Source organism: Ursus americanus, chromosome 7, assembly GCF_024610735.1.
Source record: "Ursus americanus isolate L20-20 chromosome 7, mUrsAme1.1.p, whole genome shotgun sequence".
Classification (NCBI taxonomy): Eukaryota; Metazoa; Chordata; class Mammalia; order Carnivora; family Ursidae; genus Ursus; species Ursus americanus.
The window spans coordinates 20,696,861-20,719,339 of record NC_142133.1 but is presented as its reverse complement, the minus strand read 5'-3'; the positions used below and the strand labels follow the sequence as shown (position 1 = coordinate 20,719,339).

Below are 22,479 nucleotides of genomic sequence, written 5' to 3'. Positions count from 1 at the left end.
GATAGACATTGGCAATCATCCCCCAAGCATATAACCCACCAATATACACTGGAAGGGTCTCATGATGGTTTCATTAGGCAGTAATAAATGACCTTTTCCCAATAGCTAGCCCTCTCAAGGTCCTGGAAACCTTGCTTCCAAAATTCCTTAAAGACTTGTGCTATCCTAACCCCCTCCCAACTTGAAAGTATATAATGGGCCACTCCTCATGACCCCAGTGCAGCTCTTTCTACCCATGGATCCTGTCCCTGTGCTTTAATAAAATCACCTTTTCGCACCAAAGACATCTAAAGAATTCTTTCTTGGTCGTCGGTGCTGGACATCACCAACATTCCAAAATTACATCATTTGGCAACCATGAAGAGACCCTTCTCAATCTAGAGAGCTTTCTTTCTGTTCTCACCTTCACTTAGTAAACTACTACTTCACCCTTTTGTGTCTGGAGAGATTCATTCTTTGGCTCTGCAAGACAAGAATCCTGCAACCCTGCAACACACCTCCTCTAGTTTCCACCTGTGACTCACCAAGGAGTGAAGTCATGTTGGTTTAGTTACATTAACACTAGTGTAGTTTTATTGTATAGAGTAGCATTTTATTTAAAATAAATTGTGAGTTTTTGAATACACAGATATAAATTTCAACATAAGAATCCCTGTTGGGGACACCTGGGTGGTCCATCGGTTAAACCTCTGGTTTTGGCTCAGGTCATGATCCCAGGGTCCTGGAATCGAGCTCCACATCTGGCTCCTTACTCAGTGAGGAGCTTGCTTCTCTCTCTGCCTGCTGCTCCCCCCGCCCCTGCACTTGTGCTCTCTCTCTGACAAATAAATAAAATATTTTTTTTAAAAAAAGAGTCCCTGTTGGCCCATTTCAGTAGTTTCTATGTGCTCAGTCAATAATTACATTTTCAATAAGTATAATAAAATCCATTTGTTGATCTGCTACTCTCTGAAGGGTAAAGGCAAATTCCTTCAGGGAAGAGAGTTTGTCTTCTACTTTCTGGTAGATGTTAGAAAGCAGCTGAGGAATGTGAAAACCACAATGTGTTTGCTTCAGTGGAGGCCCTCTACTCTGAGACACAGACACATTCAGTCCCACCTACTAAATTCCTATTTACTGAATTTTATGACTTTCTTAGTATTGCTTGCTACAGCCTTGGAAGGCAGAGGTTATTCTCAGGAGATCTGACTGTTGCTTGATACACTGTTATCCATATTGGAACCCTTAGCCTATCATAGCCTGAACAGAAAGGGTAATCCACTGGATATTACATTTTTCCCTCCTGACAATCTAAGTCATGTTCCTAATTTAGATGATAGTTTTTCTTCTACTGTGACTAAACTACCCTCAGATTAAAATCATATATACTGGCTGTCTCCTGAAATCCAAAAACAGGTATATGGAAGGTCCAGGTGGCCTTAAAAAGCTTCACAATGCATGCAGTCTCTCCATTGTAGGCTTACCTAATGTTGATAGTCTTGTCACCCACCTTGCATCCTTTGCAGATTCATATTATTTGGCTTTTAGGAACGGAATTCATTAGCCCAAAAAGAATAAAATATAGGAGTCAGATGGAGCTCTAATAACTGGGAAAATGAGACCTATAACTCATCTAAACTGGATACATAAGTTGGTCTACTGCACTTGTGAGGGAAGAAAAATAATTTTACCTCTACCTTTCTAGGTTCTTGGTTGAGACAACCCTGTAATAAAGAGCAGATTAACAGGAGAAAAACTAACCAGAAGTTTAATAAGATGTATATCTCTTGCACACAGGGGAGATACCCAGGAAAACTGAGTAACTCTCTGAAATGCCCCAGACCCCACTTTAAATAACATCACCAGCTAAAGACAAAAGAAGATGTTGGGGGGTGAGGGATGCCAGTTATGGGAGGTTGCCAGGAAAAGCACAGTCAAGGGGGCGGGGGTCAGGTTGTTAGGCAGATTTAAGTCGTTGCCTTCTCTATTGCTAAGAGTTCGTGGAGATTTAGAGTCTTCCTTCTCTGCCCAGTACAGGGAGGGAGACATCCTTTCAAATGGAGATTTCCCTTATTAATATAAATAACTCTTATAAAAGGGTAACTTCATTCCATTTTCAGAGCTTCTCCAGTGTCTGCAGTTTCTTCTCCTCCTCCTCCTCTTCCTCCCCCTCTCCTCCTCCTCGCCTCTCCTTCCCCTCCTTCCTCTTCTTCCTCTTCCTTTTCCTCTTCCTCTTTCAGTTTCAAGTTTTTATTTAAGTTCCAGTTAATATATAGTGTAGTATTAGCTTCAGGAGTAGTATTTAGTGATTCATCACTTACATACAATATCTAGTGCTAATCACCAGTGCCCTCCTTAATGCCCATCACCCATTTAGCCCATCCCCCACCCCAGGATTGCAGTTACTTAAAACAGCGCAAAAAAAATCCTTATGCCAAGAGACATATTTTGGGATGGCAAATTCTCTTCCCTTTCCCTCTTTTCCATAGGCAAATAGCACAGAAATACTAAATTTGCAAATGTCTGATATATTTTGTAGACGGTTGAGGTATAGCTCTTGAAAATCATTATTTGCCCTTTTTAAAAGTGGGGGAGGTGGCCGTTACTGCCTCTCTGTTATGCTTCATTATCTAATATGGGCCAAGCATTGTGCAATTTTGGTGCTATTTTATCTCCATTACTCTTAGAAAACCCCACACAGTATGTGTAATTGCAGAAATATATCCCAGACTTGATTTACTAGAAGTCACACACACAGGAAAAATAGCGTAACCAGATGTGGAGAAAATGCTGTAATGTCTCTCCATATATCTCTGGATTCTACAAAAGTATGTTGGGCTGGGCAAAAATAATGCAGATGTCATAAATAATGATGCTTTTTTTTTCTCCTTTGAATACCAGGTATGAGACCAAGACCTCAGGATAATTATCTTAAGTTTGTAACATTAATTTATATATATAACTTTAGAATTAGAAAGCAAAAATAGCAGTAATTTTGTGCTAGAGAAGTATCACAAAGCTACTTGATTGGATCATAAGTGCTGATAATTACAGTTTATCCAACGTTAGAAAATATTGTTCTAATTGCCTACGACATGCTTACCCTAGCAAATGGTGTGTAAAATTCCTTCTTGTCTTTTCACTCGTTTACCTCTATAAGCAGACAGCAATATAATTCCACTCAAAATTGTAATGCCATTTAAACTTCCCCATAAAACACTGTTTTCTTTCTGACCTAGCTTCTGGCTTTTTGCTTATATATATTCACAGATCTAGCCTTCTAAGAAATTTCTTTTTTCTATTTAAGTTTCAGTTTGACACTTCCGTTTGACAGGCTTCTTTCCCTGCATAACACTAGCAGACTCAGCAAGAGACCATTATCTCCATCCTATCCCCAAATTAACAGTAAACAAACACTTACATAGTCAATAATTTATGCTGGAAACTCTTGTGCCATTAGAAAAATTGTTATTTAATCCTCCCAAGTCAGTGATGTCCTTACTGCTATGATTCCCATTTTATAGGGAGAAATGGAAAGACAGAAATGTTAATCAATTTGTTGAACATCATACAGTTAACAAGTGACTAAACCAGGATTTGAACCAGGACATTTGGCTGCAGAGTCCATATTCCTAATTACTGTCCTAATCTGCTATAAATCCCAATAACTCTGGTAACATAACTCTGATAAACATAGCAAATAATGCAAATAACTCTGATAACCCTGGTAATATTTGTGTTCCCATCCAAAATTTTTTTCCCATAAAATATTTTCAATAGATGGCTTGCTGAATATTGGTCTCATGTTGCAAATGGTCACTTAGAGCTTCTTGAACTGAACCTAGGTAGAGCCTAAAGATAAACACCGTGTTGAAAACCTTTGTGTGCACTTTCTCTGGGTGGCGTTTGAACCTCTAAATCTATTTAGAAATGTTCACTGGCCCTATTACTCAATGTAATAGGACATGCTGACTCCAACAGCGTATAAGATTTTAGGAATTTAAAAGTGGTAAGAGCTAAAAAAAAAAATGTGCTAAGAGCCATTGTCAGGCATATCTGTTTTGTTTTGTTTTAAAGCTTACATTGACAAACATTAAAAAACCTATTACCATTCTTTTTTTAAAAAAAAGATTTATTTATTTATTTGAGAGAGAGAGAGAGAGAACATGCATGTGAGTGGGGGTGGAGGGGCAGAGGGAGAGTCCCAAGCATACTTCCCACTGAATGATGAGCCTGTAGCAGGGCTCGATCTCATGACCCTGAGATCATGACCCTGAGATCATGACCTGAGGTGAAACCAAGAGTCAGATGCTTAACCAACTGAGCCACCCAAGTGCCCCTCTATTGCCATTCTTTTTTCTCTTCCTCTACTTCCTCTCTTCCCTTCTTTTCTTTTCTTTTCTTTTCTTTTCTTTTCTTTTCTTTTCTTTTCTTTTTTCTTTTCTTTTTCCTTTACCTCCCTTCCTAAATGAGTCAGGCCAAAAGCCAATAGGTGAGCTGAGCAAAGCAAGGCTCCATGAGGAGGTGGGGGAATAGGACCTCCACTACCTGACACAAGATTTGAGACTAAGCAGGATGAAGACAGCAATGTTAGAAGTCCAGCCTGTGGTGGTGGAGACTGAGAACGATAAAGAGAGTATCACCTTAGGAAGGCAGACAGAGCAAGGTGAGAGTATTACAGATGGGGCAACATTGGCAGCAGCCTGGTGCAGGGTGCTGGGGTCCAAGCAGGGTGAGGAGAGCATCCATGCAAGAAGGCAGTGGTAGTGGTGGCCCGGCATTGGGTGTTGGATTCAGAATAGGATGAGAAGGGAATCTCAATGGGGCATAGAGCACAAGTAGCAAAAGGAGACTGGTTTTATATACGAGGGTGTCAATCAAATAAGTAAATACTGAGGATAAGGGGCTCCAGATTTCTTGTTATCAAAGAATACAGTTAAAAATATGGGAAGGAAGAAAACTGGAATGAAACCTATAATGTTGGATTTAGATTGTTTATATGGTAAGCACAGAGAGATCAGTATAGAGAAGTAGATATAGAAATAAAGATGTAAACGTGAGTTATATACATATACAAAATATGTCTTAATGGATGTTGGTATGGATTGACTGTGTCCCCTCCAAATTCATACACTGAAGCCCTAATTCCAATGTGATAGTATTGGAGGTGGGGCCTTTCAGAGTAATTAGGTTTAGATTAGGTTATAAAAGTGGGGCCTTCATGGTAGGATTAATGCCCTTGTACGAAAGGAAGAGACAGAAGACTCTCTCCATCAGCATACACTGAAGAAAGGGCATGTGAGCACACAGAGAGGAGGCAGCCATCTACCAGCCTGGAGGTGGATTCTCACCAGGAACTGAATCTGCTACCACACTGCTCTTCAGCTTCCTAGCCTTTAGAACTGTGAGAAATAAGTGTCTGTTGTTTAAGCCACCCTGGCGATAGTAAGCTAAGAGATATGCACATAATAATATAAATATGTGGCCCCCCCACACACACACATGAGCACACACAAATATATGTATATTCATTAGCTCTTTCCTCAGAGCCTAGGAGCAGCACCACCCCAATAGAAATTGGGACAACTAGCTTCCAGATCTTGGTTTCTAAATGTCATTCTCAACTTAAAGGAATTGGGGCTTCTGAAGAAAGAGTTTTTTGTTTTCTAGGCAGGGCTACAACAGGGAATATAAAAGACGAACCTGGATTTTTTTTTTTTTTCTGCTAGAAAGCAATGTTTCCCTAATAAATGATACAGACATATCAAATGACACAGAATCTAGCTTGAGGAAGCTCCCAGGAGTCAAATCTTTTTTTTTTTTTTTAAAGATTTTATTTATTTATGTGACAGAGAGACAGCCAGCGAGAGAGGGAACACAGCAGGGGGAGTGGGAGAGGAAGAAGCAGGCTCACAGCGGAGGAGCCTGATGTGGGACTCGATCCCGGAACTCCAGGATCACGCCCTGAGCCGAAGGCAGACGCTTTAACGACTGCGCTACCCAGGCGCCCCCCAGGAGTCAAATCTTGGGCAATTTGAGTATCAAAGTAATTAGTTATAATAAAATATTCTAATTTATTGAATGTAATATAAGTCATAAGTCCATATTTATATAAATAAATGTTTAAAAGAATGAAGAATAAAATATTGACATATTTTCACAAAATATACCCTTCAAGTTATGTATTAGAAAGGGGAAGAAAAGAGTAACTTCATGGTGGAAAACCTACAGACCCTACCTTAACCAAATGATCAAAGTTAACTTTATCAGTAATCTTACAAATTGAAATAATCTGCTAAATGATAGGAGAAAATGAAAACCCAGCATCACTTCTGTAATACTCTTGCCTTAGATGTATAATTGTAATGTCTTCATGAAGAAAGATCACAGACAGCCAAATTAAGAGGCAATCTACAAAATCATTTTCCTATAATCTTCAAACCTGTCAAGGGCATCAAAACCAAGGGAAGAATGAACAAAAACTAAAAAGACATGGCAACCAAGTGCAATATTTGAGCCTGAGCTGGTTATTTTTTCTTTAAAAGACATCACTGAGACAACTGGCAGAAACTGAATGGTGGCCGCAGAGTAGATAGAACTAATGTGTCAATATTAATTTTCTGATTTGGGTGATTGTAACATGATTAGATAGAAGAATATACATGTTTATAAGAAATGCACTAAGGTAGTTAGAGATGATGGAGCATCGTGTCAGTAACGTAAGCTCAAATGGTTGAGAAAAAATAGTTTTTCTGTGTTTTATGCAAATTTTCTGTTTGTGACAGTTTTGAAATAAAAATGAAAAAAAACGTACTGCCATTTATTTCATGAAATAAAGAGAAATTTAAGGGCTATTTATATTCATTCCATGACATTCGGTGACCCCCTTTTATCTGAGTTATGTGTTATAAGATTTGATAGTCACATTCCTTAAATAAACATATACCAGATGGTAATTTTAGACAAATGATTACTGTTTCATGCAGCCCTAGACTTCACTGGTTGTGAAAATTCATTTTCCATTTTGGTGAGGTGTTCAGTTAAGTCCATCAATGTAGATAATCAATCTGAACTTTTTAGTTTGCAGAATCCATTTTGGTGCATATTGTCAAGAAAGGACATCTAATTAGTACATTTCTATTTCTGTTGGCTGCGACAAACTGATGAAAAATTCTTATGTATGAGCACTTGCTCAGTTTTGGCCTATGGATTTTGCCTGCAAGAGTTCTTGACTAATCAATCAATGAATATTTATTGTACAAAACAAGTAGAAGAAAACATGATAAGTGCATCATTTTATATCTGTATGTATATGTCTATATTATATTCATAATGTTCCTTCTTTCCTTCTTATAAAATCAAAGAGCATAGAGTAAAGGATTAGGATAAAACTATAACAAACTAAGAATTTTGATTTGTTTAGATATTTATTTATTTCATATTTTCATAGACATACTGTCAAATATTTGCTATTCCCCTAGCCCCCTCCATATTCTTACATAGCTAATATATAGTTTTTCTGGTCCCCTCAGAGTGGTTATCTCTGGCTGACATAAAGCTGAATATATTGTTCAGTGGGTTAGTGATGGAGTTGTTTCAAGAAAATATAGTTTAAAGCATTTTTAAAAAATTTTTGAAGTAAAGCTTGATTAAATTGTAGAACTGAGAATATGTTCAATTTTAACTCCTTCCTAAACCTTGAAAATGTGAGATCCTTAAGCTCTTTTAGTTCAAACATAAACTGATTCTTTAGGCTATTTTGTTTTCCCATAAATATTTACAGATATGTGTTTTCTTTTTTCTTTCTCTCTCTCTCTCTCTCTTTTTTTTTTTTTTTACAAATCACACTTCTCTTGCTTCTGTGAACCCAATCAACTTTTTAATAGGCTTAAGTTCTAGTTTCCATATACCTATTAATATAAATTAATAATATGCTTTATCAATAAATAAATTACTGTTTGACTACCTCATCACAGTTATAAATAGCTTTCATAGTAACTTTCTTATGGTTTGTTTTGTTTCATGGTAGCTCTGTTTATGGGACAGAAAGGGTTCAGCTTTTCTTAAAACTTGGTATCTAATTGGGGGGATAGCCATGCCACAATTTACTAATAATATAAGATCATATAAGTAAATGATAGGTCCTTCACATGTTCAGAGGATGAAAAGACAACTGTGGGTAAATTTTCATAGGTGTGAGATTATATCTGAACCTGGAATTTGGTTAAAATGGTGATTTAAAAAAATGGGCACTTTAGGAACAAGTGCAGTGGAAGCACAGAAAATACGGTAAAAAATGGTTCTAAATTATTTGGTGCAGTCACAGTTTCCACTGTAGAGGTAATAAGCAGCTACAGACTTACTTTCCAGTGTAAAAATACAATGTGTATATCACTGTGCAGAATCCATGAGGACAAAAATGCTCATCTGTTTCCCCCTTGCTCTCACCCGTATGCCCTAGAACTATGGACAGAGATGTACAAACTCTCCTGGAGAAACTAAGTTATGCTGATAATATTAGAAGGTAAGGTAGACAAGTTAACAAGTGAGAGGGTGGCAGGCCTTGAAGGTTAGGATGATAATACAGAGTTTGAACAGATGAGCTCTTTGAAGAAGCCTTCAATGCTCAAAAAGCTGAATCAGCATATCAGCAAAAGAAATATAAAAAGGTTACCCTCAAAAGATAAATGAAGACTGGTCCTTAAGCTCCTTTGGCAAATCAAATGGACAGAGTTTTTTTTCTTTTTTTCCTTTCTTTTTAGCTTTATTTAGCTATAAACTCTCCTATTCATAGACATCCAGAAATAGAGTATACTGATTATGAATAATAGGAATATTTACCTCAATAAAACTTAAATGGGACTAAAGGGGCCATGCCGATTTAATAAGGAATGATTAACATTGATTTTAGGCCGCAACACATTACCATGGTTTTGTCTTTAAACATAGTCTTTATTTCCAAGGCACTGCAATAATTCAGATCATCCTAAGGAGCAATTAATTCATTCATCAATTCGTATACTAAGTCAGGAACATTGCTGATTAAGTATAGAGATGAATGAAATAGGGTCTTTGCCCTTAGGGACTCATGGTCTAGTTAAGGAAGCAGGTATATAAGTCAGTAATCGGATGATACCTGCTCTCCTATGCCTACTTCCTGGGCATCACTTAGCATTCTCCTTGCCTGGAAAACTTAGAAATATATCTTTAGCTCCAGCAAATAAAGAAATGACTGGAGTTGCTATGGGTGTGAGGCAGTCATCTTGTCATGGCAGAACTGCCCCCTGATGAACACAAGATCTGAGACATAAAAATACTATTTAGGTTTAAGTACTTTTCTGTAGCCCCAAAACTACTGATTCTACCACTAGTAAATACCATTTGCTGCCATGTTGTGAACATCTGATTTATATCAAGCAGGGATTTCTAAATATCATAATCTATAAACAAATACCAGAGATCAGTTCCAACAAAATATTCTAGAATTGTTGGGTACCAGTAGAGCAAGAAAGTTTTATAAAATTCATGTGTTAAAAATTAAACACAGTTTTAGAAGTAATAGCATATAATTTTGAAATAAGGCAAATAATTGAACCAACTGAGAAGAGATTGATTCTAATATGGTTGATTTTGTGGAGTCTAAAATCTAATATTTTAAGTTAGCTCTAATTTTAAAAAGATAATAGAACTTACTTGTCAGGAGAAAGGATACCTCACACTCTTTTAGCATAGTTTTTAACTGTCATCATTCATTTTTCATGATAGAATTTCATCTTTACATCACATGCATTTAATTTAATATCATGCAAGCTCTTGGTAAGTGAACTTATCTAAAGAAAATGAAAACTTTCTGGTAGGGAAATGTCTTTATAGATTTGAAATTCAGCTCCTTTGAATTAGCTCAGAAAAACAAGACCACCATGCATATTTTATTAATTACTGTCTTCAGTGGATGAGCTAAATTCTAAATACTGACCAAAAACTAAGCAAAATAGGTAATGAGAAAAGTAATGGGTTCAAATATACAGAAGCTATCAAATGTTGATGACCTAGGCAGTTAATTTTAATTTTACTTTTCTTTTATTGTTGTTTTGTTTTCTCTTGAAATAATATTAGTAACATTGGAATTGGGCAAACTTTGGATAATAAACTAATGCATGTTTGTATGCACTCCACAATAGAAAGGCAAGAGAGAAGAATTATAAAGTATATCAATATATGGATCCCATTGTTTTTCTTTTTTGGTACTTTTTTTTTAATTTCTAAAAATAGAGAATTATGTTGCATAAAATATAAAATCATATAGCCATTGTTTTCTTTACTATCATGTTCTTTAAAAGTTAATATAATATTCAGACAAGACGGATTTAATTGCAAAATTACCTTAGGGATATGTTGAGCTAAAGAAAATTAAAAGATTACTATAGTTACTTCCCCAATTTTTAAAAACTATAAGCATGATGTATAGCATAGATAATATATACGTAATAAAAGCTAGGCAGAGATATAGTTCACTTTTTTGAGTTAACACTGTGTCATTGATACATTTTCAGAGGAAGCTTATTCTTTCTCACTGCTTGCCCAGTATTTCTTAGCATGTATAAACTATGAATAATACAATGCTTATATTAATGGCTTATTTCCAAAGCTTGCTATTAGAAAGTAGCCAAGAACATGGATGTATGAATAGCTTCCTGTAATCATCTTCTTTAAACAGGATAGAGTTCTAGTAGTGGGCTTGCACATGCAAAAGTTATCCATTCGTATATCTTTTCATTCATTTAACAAATAGTTATTGAGTACATGATATACGCCAGGCACTAGTGTAAGTGCTGAAGATACAGTGATAAAAAAGTGCTCTTTTGGAACCTACCTATTATTAGGGGAGAAAGACAATAAAGATGTATGCAAATAAATAGAGAATATAAGAGCATGTAGTAGTAAGTATTGTGAAAATTTTAAAAAGAAAGGCAAATAAAGCAAATAGATGATGATAGGCTATGGGATTGCTAATTTTAGATAGTATGGTAGGGAAAGTCTGAGGCAATAATACTCAGGCAGAGTTCTGAGTGACTTGAGGCAGACAGCCATGCCATGAACAGAGGTAAAAGATTCCAGGCAAAAGTAACAGTAAGTGTAAAGACAAGAATGAGGATGCTGGATTGAGGTACTGGCAAGTGTGGGTGGACTACAGAGAGCAAGGGCAAGAGCAGTTAAGAGATGAAGTCAGAGAATTAAAAAGGGCTGGATCATTAAGATCCTGTGTGAAGGAAGATACAGGAGAGTTTTAAAGGGAAGTTAGGGGCAGGATCATGGTGGGTTGGGTAAAAGGTTGGACATGACATGACTTGGCTGTTCTGAGGAGAACACCACAGGGAAAGACATTGGATGCAGGGGACTCTTGGAAAGCTACTGCATTAGTCCAAGCTAAAGGCTATGATGTCAGACTAGGACTAAGTATTACAAGTATTAGTGCTCTCAGAATATATTTTAAAGATAGAGATAGAATTTTCTTATGAATCAAGTATAAGTGTGAGAGAAAGTAAAAAGAATAACTTCAAATTATGCACATTTTAAATTTTAAATAATGTCTAATTATTTACCAAAAAAATTATTTATGCACTCACCAACTGTGAGCAAAACAGTTCATTTAATTTCACCCTATCAGTATTGGATTTGTCAATACTTTCAACTCTTGCCAATCTAATGGGGAAAGGAGCATTATTTTAAAATTAGTATTTTCATGAATATTATATGGATTGGACACATTTTTATAGCTACTGGCATCGATTATTTTTAAGTTTTTGATGTTGATGTTATTAACTTATAGAAAGTAAATACATTATTGATATTAACCTCTTCTCTTAAATGGTTTGTAGTAACTACCTCCTTGTCTTTTGACGTAAGCCTTATAGTAAGTCTTGAAATAAACACATTTCAAGTTTCCACATAACCAAAGCCATTTTTCTCCTCATTTTCTAACTTTGGTTTTGTGTTTTGATACTTGTTTTTGTTGCTTTATTACAGAGCTCTCACCCTACCTCAGATCATTTTTCAAAATCCTATTATTTTTAAGATAGTAAAATATAGTAAAATCACTATATAACCTATAATTATATAGGTTATATAAACTATATAAACATATAGAAAACATATAGTATATAACTAAACATATAGTAAAATCACTATATAACCACAAAAGACCCCAAATAGTTGAAGCTATTTTGAGAAAGAAGAACAAAGCTAAAGATACTACACTTCTTGATTTCAAATGATATTATAAAACTAGAGTAGTCAAACAGTGTAGTATGGCATAAAAATAGTCAAACAGAACAATAGAATAGGATTGAGTTCCCAGAAATGGTCCCAGGTATTTGCAGTCAACCAAATTTTAACAAGGGCACCAAAAATACACAATGTGGGTAAGACAGTCTCTTCAATAGACAATGGTGGGAAAACATATGCAAAAGAATGAAACTGGATCCCTATTTACACAATTCAGAAACATTAACTTGAAGTAGATTAAAGAGTCAATGTAAGCCCTGGAACCATAAGGCTAATGCAAAAATACCTAGGGAAAAAGATCCTTGACATTGGTCTCAGCAGTGAGTTTTAAGATATAGTTTTTAGATATACATTAAAAACACAGGCAACAAATGGGATAACAACAAACTAAAAAGCTTCTGCACAGCAAAGGAACCAATCAACAAAATGAAAAGGTAAGCTATGGAAAGGGAGAAAATATTTACAAACAATCTGTCTGATAAGGGGTTAATACCTAAACTATATAAGAAACCCATACAACTCAATAGTAAAAAAAAAATCTCATTACAAAAATGGACAAAGAACCTCAACAGACATTTTTCCAAAGATGATAAACAAATGGCCAACAGTTCTATGAAAAGATGCTAAAAGTCACTTATCATCAGGGCAATGTAAATCAAAACAACAATGAGATATTACCTCACAACTGTTAACTATTATCTAAAAGACAAGTGATTAAAGGTGTTGGTAAGGATGGAGAAAAGGAAACAATTGTACACTGCCGGTGGGAATGTAAACTGGTACAGCAGTATGGAAAACAGTATGGTGATTCCTCAAAAAATTAAAAATAGAACTACCATAGGATCCAGCAATCCCACTTTTGGATATTCACCCAAAAAACCAAAAACACTAACTCAAAAAGATATATGCATCCCCCCCCCATGTTCACTGCAGCATTATGTATAATTTCCAAGATATGGAAAAAACCTATGTGTCTGTTGACAGATGCACAGAAAGAAAATGTGATACACACACACACACACACACACGTATGTATACTATTTGCGACAACATGGATGAACCTGGAAGTCCTTATGCTAAGTGAAATAAGCCAGACAGAAAAAGGCAAGCACTGGTATCACTTTTGTGTGGAGTTTTAAGAAAAATGCAAACTCATAAAAGCAGAGAATAAAATGGTGATTGTCAGGAGCTGTAGGGTAGAAGTGGGGGGATGTTGGTCAAAGGATACGAACTATTAGGCATAAGATGAATAAGTTCTGAGGATCTAATGTGCATAATGGTGACTATAATTAATAATATATATCAAATACTTGAAATTTGCTAAAAGAGTGTATCTAGGTTTTCTCACACACATAAAAAGTAACTCTGAGGTAATGGATGTGTTGATTAACTTGCTTGTGGTAATGATTTCACAATGTATAGATATATCAAATCATCACATTTTACTCTTTACATACATACAATTTTATTTGTAAATTCTACCTCAATAACATCAATCGCTCAATCAATTATCAGAGAGCACAGAACATTCCACAGATGGTTGGAGAAGAGTTAAAAAAACGGAAGGATAATACTCAGAAGAGAGAGTACTTTAGAGCAAAGAGAGGGTATTATGTAACTCCTCTCTAGGGCTGTTGGTTAGTATCAAGAATTATATTTCTAGACTCCTTCAGTGAAGCCAAGATTTGACATGGAATCATTTAAGTGCCCTTATGTACCAGTCACTGTATGGGGATATAGGTGACAAGAGTCAGAGGAGAGTTCGGCTTATGACTTCAAACAGAAGGAAAGTCTGTGCAGCTGACAAGCAGGGAACAATCCCCAGACCTTAGCAGCCTCTACAGCTGCAGAGACACTTTGAGACTAGATCAGGCCCTAAGTAATCATCTTGGCATTTGTGGTAATCATTCAATAATTCAGCAGACAATCAACATTGCTATGTAATTAAAAAGTAGTTACATGATATTTCCACCCGTAATTTAGTAACTAAAATTAGTGTCTCATGCAATTGTTTAAGTCATTGTAGACCTATTTCTTTCAATATATGTTAGTTTATCCTAACTTTTCAAATGATATTTTTTCTTTATAATGTCTTTATTGAGGCTTTAATATCATTAGGAAACCAAGAGACAGATGACATCATTCGGTCCTAATTCCCATTCCCCAGTCTCTAGCCCTGCTTTATTTTCTCCTTGAAGAAATAGTCCCAAGGTGTGAGTGATGTGCATGGGGTCAAATGGGTAGCAACATTGCACTTTCTTTTTTTTTTAAGATTTTATTTTATTTATTTGACAGAGACAGCCAGCGAGAGAGGGAACACAAGCAGGGGGAGTGGGAGAAGAAGAAGCAGGCTCCCAGCGGAGAAGCCTGATGTGGGGCTTGATCCCAGAATGCTGGGATTTTTACAGTCTGAAGTCTATATTCCCATTCAAGTGGAGAGAGTTAAGTAATCAGTGAACAAGGTGTAGGTAATTTAGAACTTCTTCATAAATAATAATATTCTGCTTCCTATAACAGGAAGCTAGAATCAATGTGTAAAAATGGAATTGAATAATCTGATAGACAGTAGATAAATAAAGAGATGGATATTAATAATGTATCAGTCTTCATGCCTGCCAAATTCTTTAGATTCTAAATTCATAAACATAATAAACATAGTTTCCTAATTAGGGAGAATATTCTTATGCTTTCAATCAATTTAAATCACATTTTTTAAACCTTAACTTTTTTATCTTCAGTGGAGATGCTGAGTGTGCTTCTTTTGTTTTAAAAAGCCCTATTCCAAAATATCATTTAATTTAAATAAATGCTTTACATCAGAACACTGGCACATTTTTAAATTAGGTTAAAAAATTGCTGTCCAAATGAAATGAAACTATTTAAGCCAATCCATTTTCCCTTTATACCTAACAGATCAAATCCCAGGTACTATGATCTAGCCAATTGGATATAGCAAGATACAGAATATTAGTTGACCACTCATTCTTTCAGAGATTGCCTTTTCTACATAATTTGTGACTATATATATAACAAACTAAATACCATCTCACAAACAAAAACTACTGAATGCCAACAGGAAAAAAAAATCTAGGTGTCTCGGATTCTTACTATCACTGTTAAAATAACAGAAGTATCGGGGCGCCTGGGTGGCACAGCGGTTAAGCGTCTGCCTTCGGCTCAGGGCGTGATCCCGGCGATCTGGGATCGAGCCCCACATCAGGCTCTTCTGCTATGAGCCTGCTTCTTCCTCTCCCACTCCCCCTGCTTGTGTTCCCTCTCTCGCTGGCTGTCTCTATCTCTGTCGAATAAATAAAGTCTTTAAAAATAAAATAAAATAAAATAAAATAAATTAACAGAAGTATCTTAATACTCTATGGATGGAATTAGCTCACATTTTGGCCTCATACCACTTACATTTTATTAAATCAATTACAATAACACAGCTCAGTAACTTTGGGAGTTTCTTCATATTTTGGTGAATATAACTAGAGCTAAAATAAAATAAATGCCCTAGAATCTTGCTATACAAAATGTGGCCCATGTACCAAGATCATGGACATCATCTGGGAGCTTGTTAGGAGATCTTGGGCTTTGATTCAGACGTAGAGATTCCAAATATGCATTTTAACAAGATCCCCAGGTGATTTGTGTATACTTCAAAGTTCGAGAAGCAACATCCTAGGAGACATGGATAAATACAGATTCTGCTCCTTCCTGTCAGTTTCCTCTACTGCAAATCTCTGATAGGTCTCCATTTCCACTCCCACAACCCCTAGTTTATCACATCAGTCTCCTGTTTACAAAAATTCCCTGGGTCCATTTACTGGTAGTTTTCCTCTCTTTCAGTTGACTGGGTTCACTGACCATTTATCCTATCCATTCTCTGAGTCTATAACCAGTCTGTGTTTGTCTCATACTTTGTTGGTTTCCCTTGTTTTACCTTCCCCATCCTTTGCTTATCCCTGGCTATCCCACCTCTAGCACACAGAGGCACACTTAATTTGATTTGCCTTCTTGGCCTATACAAGATGATACTTTTTGATTAGGTCCAAATATATTGAAGTACTCACTTTATAATTAGAAAAAGAGAAAAACACCATTTGCTTTCATGTACACCTAACAATTTGAAGAAAAACTGAGAACTCTTTGCCATACCAAAGACTTTAAATTGCCACTTTGGAAGTACAAATACAAATATAATCTCTTCAAAAATCAAGTGTCAAATAAGGTTTAAAACAAAGATGAACAATTATAGCATTTAACAGTGACATTGTTATACTTTAGTTCCAAAAGTCAGTGTTGATTGTTCAGGGATGCTTCGTGCTCCTGTCTCTAACATTTTGAAAACTCGACCAGTAGTGTCTGGAGTGAAGCCAAACCACATATTGATTCAAAGCTATTTATCAATAGCGAATAATAATCTATAAACCAAATCACAACTAATTCCATTTAAAAAATTAATTTGCTTGATGGGGAGAAAAGAGATTTTATTGATTTGTGAATTGTTTTTATTTCAATATCTATAATTACAAAAAAATTTTTTGAGCTAATGGAGATACTTGTCTGTACAGAATTTACCAAAATTTTTATTTTAGATATGACAAAATATAATGATAAAACAAAGTATTTTATCAGATTTCTGCACGATACTTATCACTCTTATGAATGTATCTTAGTTACTTACACTGATGTGTCCATTTTTTAAAATTTATTTTGTCCGTCTAAATCCTGCTATGGAATTATATGTTAAGATTCATCTAGGAAGGTCATTAAGCCATAGATAAAGTTCTCGGTTGTGTAGATGAAACTATGAACTGGCACTCAGGAGACTAGGACTCTGGTTTAAATCTCAAGCTCTGGCAAGTATGATATCATTTCTGATCATCAATTTCCTAACTGCTAAATTTTAAGATTTCATAGAGACATTCTATAAGGTCTTTTTCAGAGGAAAACTCTTGCTTTCCTATCATAGCTAAAACGTTCAACCTTCTTTCAATTTGGTAGAAAGTATTTTCAAAGCATTTTTTGTGTGTGTCTGAAAACTCTTCCTTTTTGGCCATATTTTCCTGTTGCACTTAGTTTATTGCTTTGGATTTCTGGGCATAGAGCCTACTTTGGTTTTATTTTTGTTTATGTTCATCATCTCTATTTCTATTTTTGAAGCTGGAGCTTCATAAATATATTATTACACACTATAAAATTGGATAATAATACTATAAAATTGATTTTCTATATTTGTACATTCCTTGAGAACCTCTGGTGTTTACTGCAATTAGTCTAATTCTTCAAATCGGACCTGTCACCTCCTCCCTTGCCTGAAGCAAAGCAGCAGGAAGTACAAATCACACTCAACAGCTTGACACCAGGAGGAGGAAACAAATACCTCTGCATAGCATTTACACCTCTGACAGTGTGTCACCCATACAGAAATGGGAAAAGACAGCTTTTATTTTAGAGAATCCTGGCACTCTTTCTAATAATTGGGACAGCAAAAAATCAGCATCTACTCTATCAGTGGAAAGGGATTTTAAGATGCTCTCTGATTGGCTCCTCTTTATAGCCACTACATTTAGTATAGTGCCTGACACAGACTAGGTGCTCAATAACTGTTTGCTGAACAAATTAATCAACGTTGTTTTGGATAAATGTATATTGTTAAAAAACAATAACAACTCCATGTAAAGAGTTTGGAAGTCATCACCCCCATCCTTCCAACAACAACAAAAAAGCTAGACAAACTAAAAACTAATGCATTTTACTGCATTCATCAGAAAACAGAGGTGGCAGGGCAAATAGCCATCTTGACATATGAGACAAGATACAGTGAGTCACAGCTGATAATTTGCCTACCTGGAATAGAAACCTCTAGAGCCATAAACTGGGAGGAACACTTAAGTGGCAATTATGACAAATTGCTAGAGGCTGAGTGTGCATTAGAGTCAGGATGAAGGACTCCTGGAGGTTAGAGGTTTAGAGGAACCCCCACCCTTCTGCCAGGAATCCCACCAGGTTCCTACTGTGAATATTTGAGAAATATCCCCTTGTGTCTCTGACAGGGGAGGAAATAGTAATCCTTGTGAAATATTTCCAGAGCTTTTTCTGTTGCAAAGGGCTACTATCCAGGAGGAAAAGCTCTTATCAGAGCCTTGTCCAGAGTCATGGGGGAAGAACACTCTTTTCAGTCCAGTTTCCTCTAGCCTCCCTGTCTTATTTAATGGGCTAGGGGCTGAGAAGTTTATACAAGAAGAAATGCTTGTGAAGGTGACAGGTCGCTTGCAGGCCCAAAGCACAGGCCCAAGACAAGACAGGTATCATTTGGGAGATTATGGAATAGTCCCTCTTCCCCACACCTTACCACCCTACCAATAGTGCCTCAGGGTAACAGTAATGCATCGCTATTGAGACAGCTGCGTGACACAGATTCTCTCTCAGGAGGGGTACAAAGGGAAGTCCAATGTCAGAAGGAGAAAAAAAAACAAGAACACTAGAGGAATTTGAAGCCTCTGACACCTACACCTACAGTCATCAGCCGTATAGGCTCATTAGCTGACAGAGCGCAACTGAGAAAAGGATCAGTGAGCATAAAAGTAGTCAAACAGAAGATTCCCAAACTATAAAAATGAATAATAATAAAAAAGTGTAGGGCATTCAAGAACTGTGGGACAATTTTTAAAAGATGTAACATATGCATAACTGGAATGCTAAAAGAGTGAGGGGAAAAAGGAAAGAAATACTTGAAGGGATAATACAAGAATTAACGAAGTATCATGGCCAATAGAAAAAATAATGGCCACGAACTTTCCAAAATTAATGACAGACAACAAACCACAAATCCAGGAAACTCAGAGAACACCAAGAATAAATAGCAAAAAGGTACACAGAAGCATATCATATTCAAATGACAGCAGACCAAAGGCAAGGGGAAAATCTTGAAAGAAGCAGAAGAAAAAGTCTTGTTACCTACTGAGGATCAAGGATAAGAATTAAAGTAGGCTTCTCATCAGAAACCATGCAATCAAGAACTGAATGGAGTACTGGTTATTATATGTAAGTAATGAATCACTAAATTCTACTCCTGAAACTAATATTACACTATATGTTAACTAACATTTAGAACTTAAATAAAAACTTGAAACATAAAAAAAAAGAAATGATATATATATATGGAATGGCATAGAATGGAAAAGTAATGGACTATCACTCAGCCATAGAGAAAAATGAAATCTTGCCATTTGTAACGATGTGGAGCTAGAGAGCATTATGCTAAAGAAGTCAGTTAGAGAAAGACAAATACCATATGATTTCACTCATATGTGGAATGTAAGAAACAAAACAAAGGATCATAAGGAGAAAAAAAAGAGGCAAACTAAGGAACGGATTTTTTTTAAGTAGGCTCTACACCCAGCACGGAGCCGAAGGCACAGCTTGAACTCATGACCCTGAGATCAAGACTCAGATGCTTAACTGACTGCCACCTAGGCACCCCAACAGATTCTTACCTATATGGAACAAACTGATGGTTTCCAGAGGGGATGGTGTTACAGGGATGGGCTAGAGAGGTGATGAGGGCTAAGGAGGGCGCTTGCAATGAGCACAGGGTGTTGCAGTGAAGTGCTGAGTTACTAAATTTTATACCTGAATCTAATATTACACTGAATATTAACTAACTGGAATTTAAAAAAAAACTTAAAATAAAATGTAGTTGGCAAAAAAAAAAAAAGAAGACGTGAATGGAGTGAGAAATGTAAAGTGTTATAAGAAAAAAATCCCACCAATCTAGAATTCCATATTCAGTGAAATTATCCTTTAAAAGTAAAGGAGAAAGATTGTCTAAGACAAACAAAAATTGAGAGAATTCATTGCCAGCTGATCTGCTCTGTAAGAAATGTTAAAAGATTTTCTTCAGAAAGTAAGAAAACGATATTGATCATAATGTGAATCTACATTTATTTTTTTAAAGAGTATTGAAGGAATTAATCAAGCGACATAACTACTATGTGAAAATAATTTGATTAAATGCTACAAAATATGTTCAATTCAGTATTCAAAAATAGACTTTGGAATCAGAACTATTTTTGTTAGGATTGAGTGATCTAGAACGTATAAAGAGCTTAACATAATGCCTGTACTTAATTACGTATGCAACAGAATTTTGTTCGATATCCTGATTTTAAAAAAGTGTCAGTAAACTTTCTTGATAGTTACATACTGCTTAGGTAAAATAAACAAGATACATATATAACAATTGTGCCACATCAAAAGTTAATATTTGGAGTAAGAATAATATTGCTGTGAATAAGAGAAAACATGGCCTGAGATTTCTAATTGTCTTCAAACATGAGCCAGAAGAATTTAGAAAAGGTAAATAATGGTAAGCTATAAAGCGTAAGGTAATGTAACATTCTGACCTAATAGAATGAAATAAATAACATAGTAACATAAATGGAGAAATGAAAGGAAAAAGGAGGAGTTAGCTGAAGAAAGAATATGAGATGCAGCAAAGTAATATAGAAATGCAAAGGGCCTTGAGTTACTTATGGTCAAGTAAAAAGCAGGTAGCCTTAATCCGTGAGACTTAATGGATAATATGAACAGCTTATTTCATAACTTCAATAGGTAATTTAAAATCTATGGATACAGAAAAAAAAAATAACTGATGACTAGTGTCCCTTTCTCCTCCCAACTACACTAATCCTTTAAATGAAACTAAAATATTTAAGTCAGCAGACAAGAAATATAAAAATATAATTTGAGATTTACCTAATCACCCTTTCTCTGTCCTTCTCCCCTAATGTTATTTATGAGTAATAAATAAAAATTTTAAATGTTTTTTGTGCAATTTTTCACAGAAGCCCAGTCCCAGGGCAATAGCTCACTTCTAAATTAACAGAAACATAATCCTATCAGTAGCCCTAATTGAACACCTAATGGGTACAGAATGCTTTGTCCAGGCTAAAGAATGCTACCAATGAGAAAGGTGCTTTTCTTCATGATCCAGGAAGGGATAATTCTCTGAGATTTTATAAACAAAAGATTACCAAAGCAATTAATAAGAACACAAAGGCTGATACAGTGGAAATGCAAAGCAAATTATAAAAAATTATAAAAATAGATGTCTGTAATAATAGATTTACCTGGGAAGGCCTCCTCAGGAGGTAAGTTTTGAGCCAGACATTTTAAATTATCAAAACCGTTTTCAAACAGTTCTAAAGAGTTGTTTTACTTTAGGAACAAGAAAACCTCAGTCACATTAATTTCAATCATCTTCCAAGACTCAAATATAATGATAAAACTGTTCATATGGGTCTAACAATGCGTGTTTCCAGCTACTAGCCGAAGAACTGTTCTATAAGCCTACCTCTAATATTTGAAGTCAGATTTTAAAATCTTGACCTATTAATTCAACTAATGATAGATTTGAGTAAATTTTTGCCTTTTTTTTTGAGTGAAATTTTTGCTCATATAATTAATTGGCTTTGAATATCTTGGCAGCCAGTATGAAATGAGAAAAGAAAAGGAACACTACGTAATTTTTATGTGAATGGATTAAGCCTTAATTCAACTTTGCTTTATTTTAACAACAGGACTGTGAAAGTTAATCAATATATATTATCACATTGCCCTGAGGAAACTTTGGTAAATTGAATTCAAATTTCAGTTGAAATAAAATTTATCTTAAAAAAAAGGAAATTTATAAATTATAAGTGAAAAATCCAAAAGCAATTAATATTGTATGATCTTTCAACAGGTAGGTAATACATATTGAGAATAAATTTCTTAAATGAAAAATACATTTATAAAGATATGGACACAAGTATTTGATTTGTTGAAGTAGAGGGTATACCAAATGTAAGGGTTGGCTCTTAAATATAGGGTATGTTATTTCCAATTGAAAGAGCTAAGGGCTTTAACCAGAGAACCAATAGCAGCCTGAATTTAGGATTGTGACTGGAGACGGACAGGGAGAGGGTGGGAAAGTAGGAACTAGAGCTAGAGTCACATAAATAAGATATTGCTATCAGCCTGAATTTAGGATTGTGACTGGAGACGGGCAGGGAGAGGGTGGGAAAGTAGGAACTAGAGCTAGAGTCACATAAATAAGATATTGCTATCAGGCAGGCAAAGTTTTAAACTACTAATTCACATGGAAATCCAAAGACAAGAAAATAAAGCCACTGGACTTAAGGTGGATCGGGAATCATGAATAAGAGAAGA

General features: G+C 35.6%; 1 long non-coding RNA gene across 1 annotated transcript in view; it reads right to left on the bottom strand.

Moving 5' to 3' along the window:
- LOC123786109 (uncharacterized) overlaps positions 1 to 22,479 on the bottom strand; it is an 866,733-nt gene that overhangs the window by 82,021 nt on the left and 762,233 nt on the right. The window lies entirely within an intron of this gene.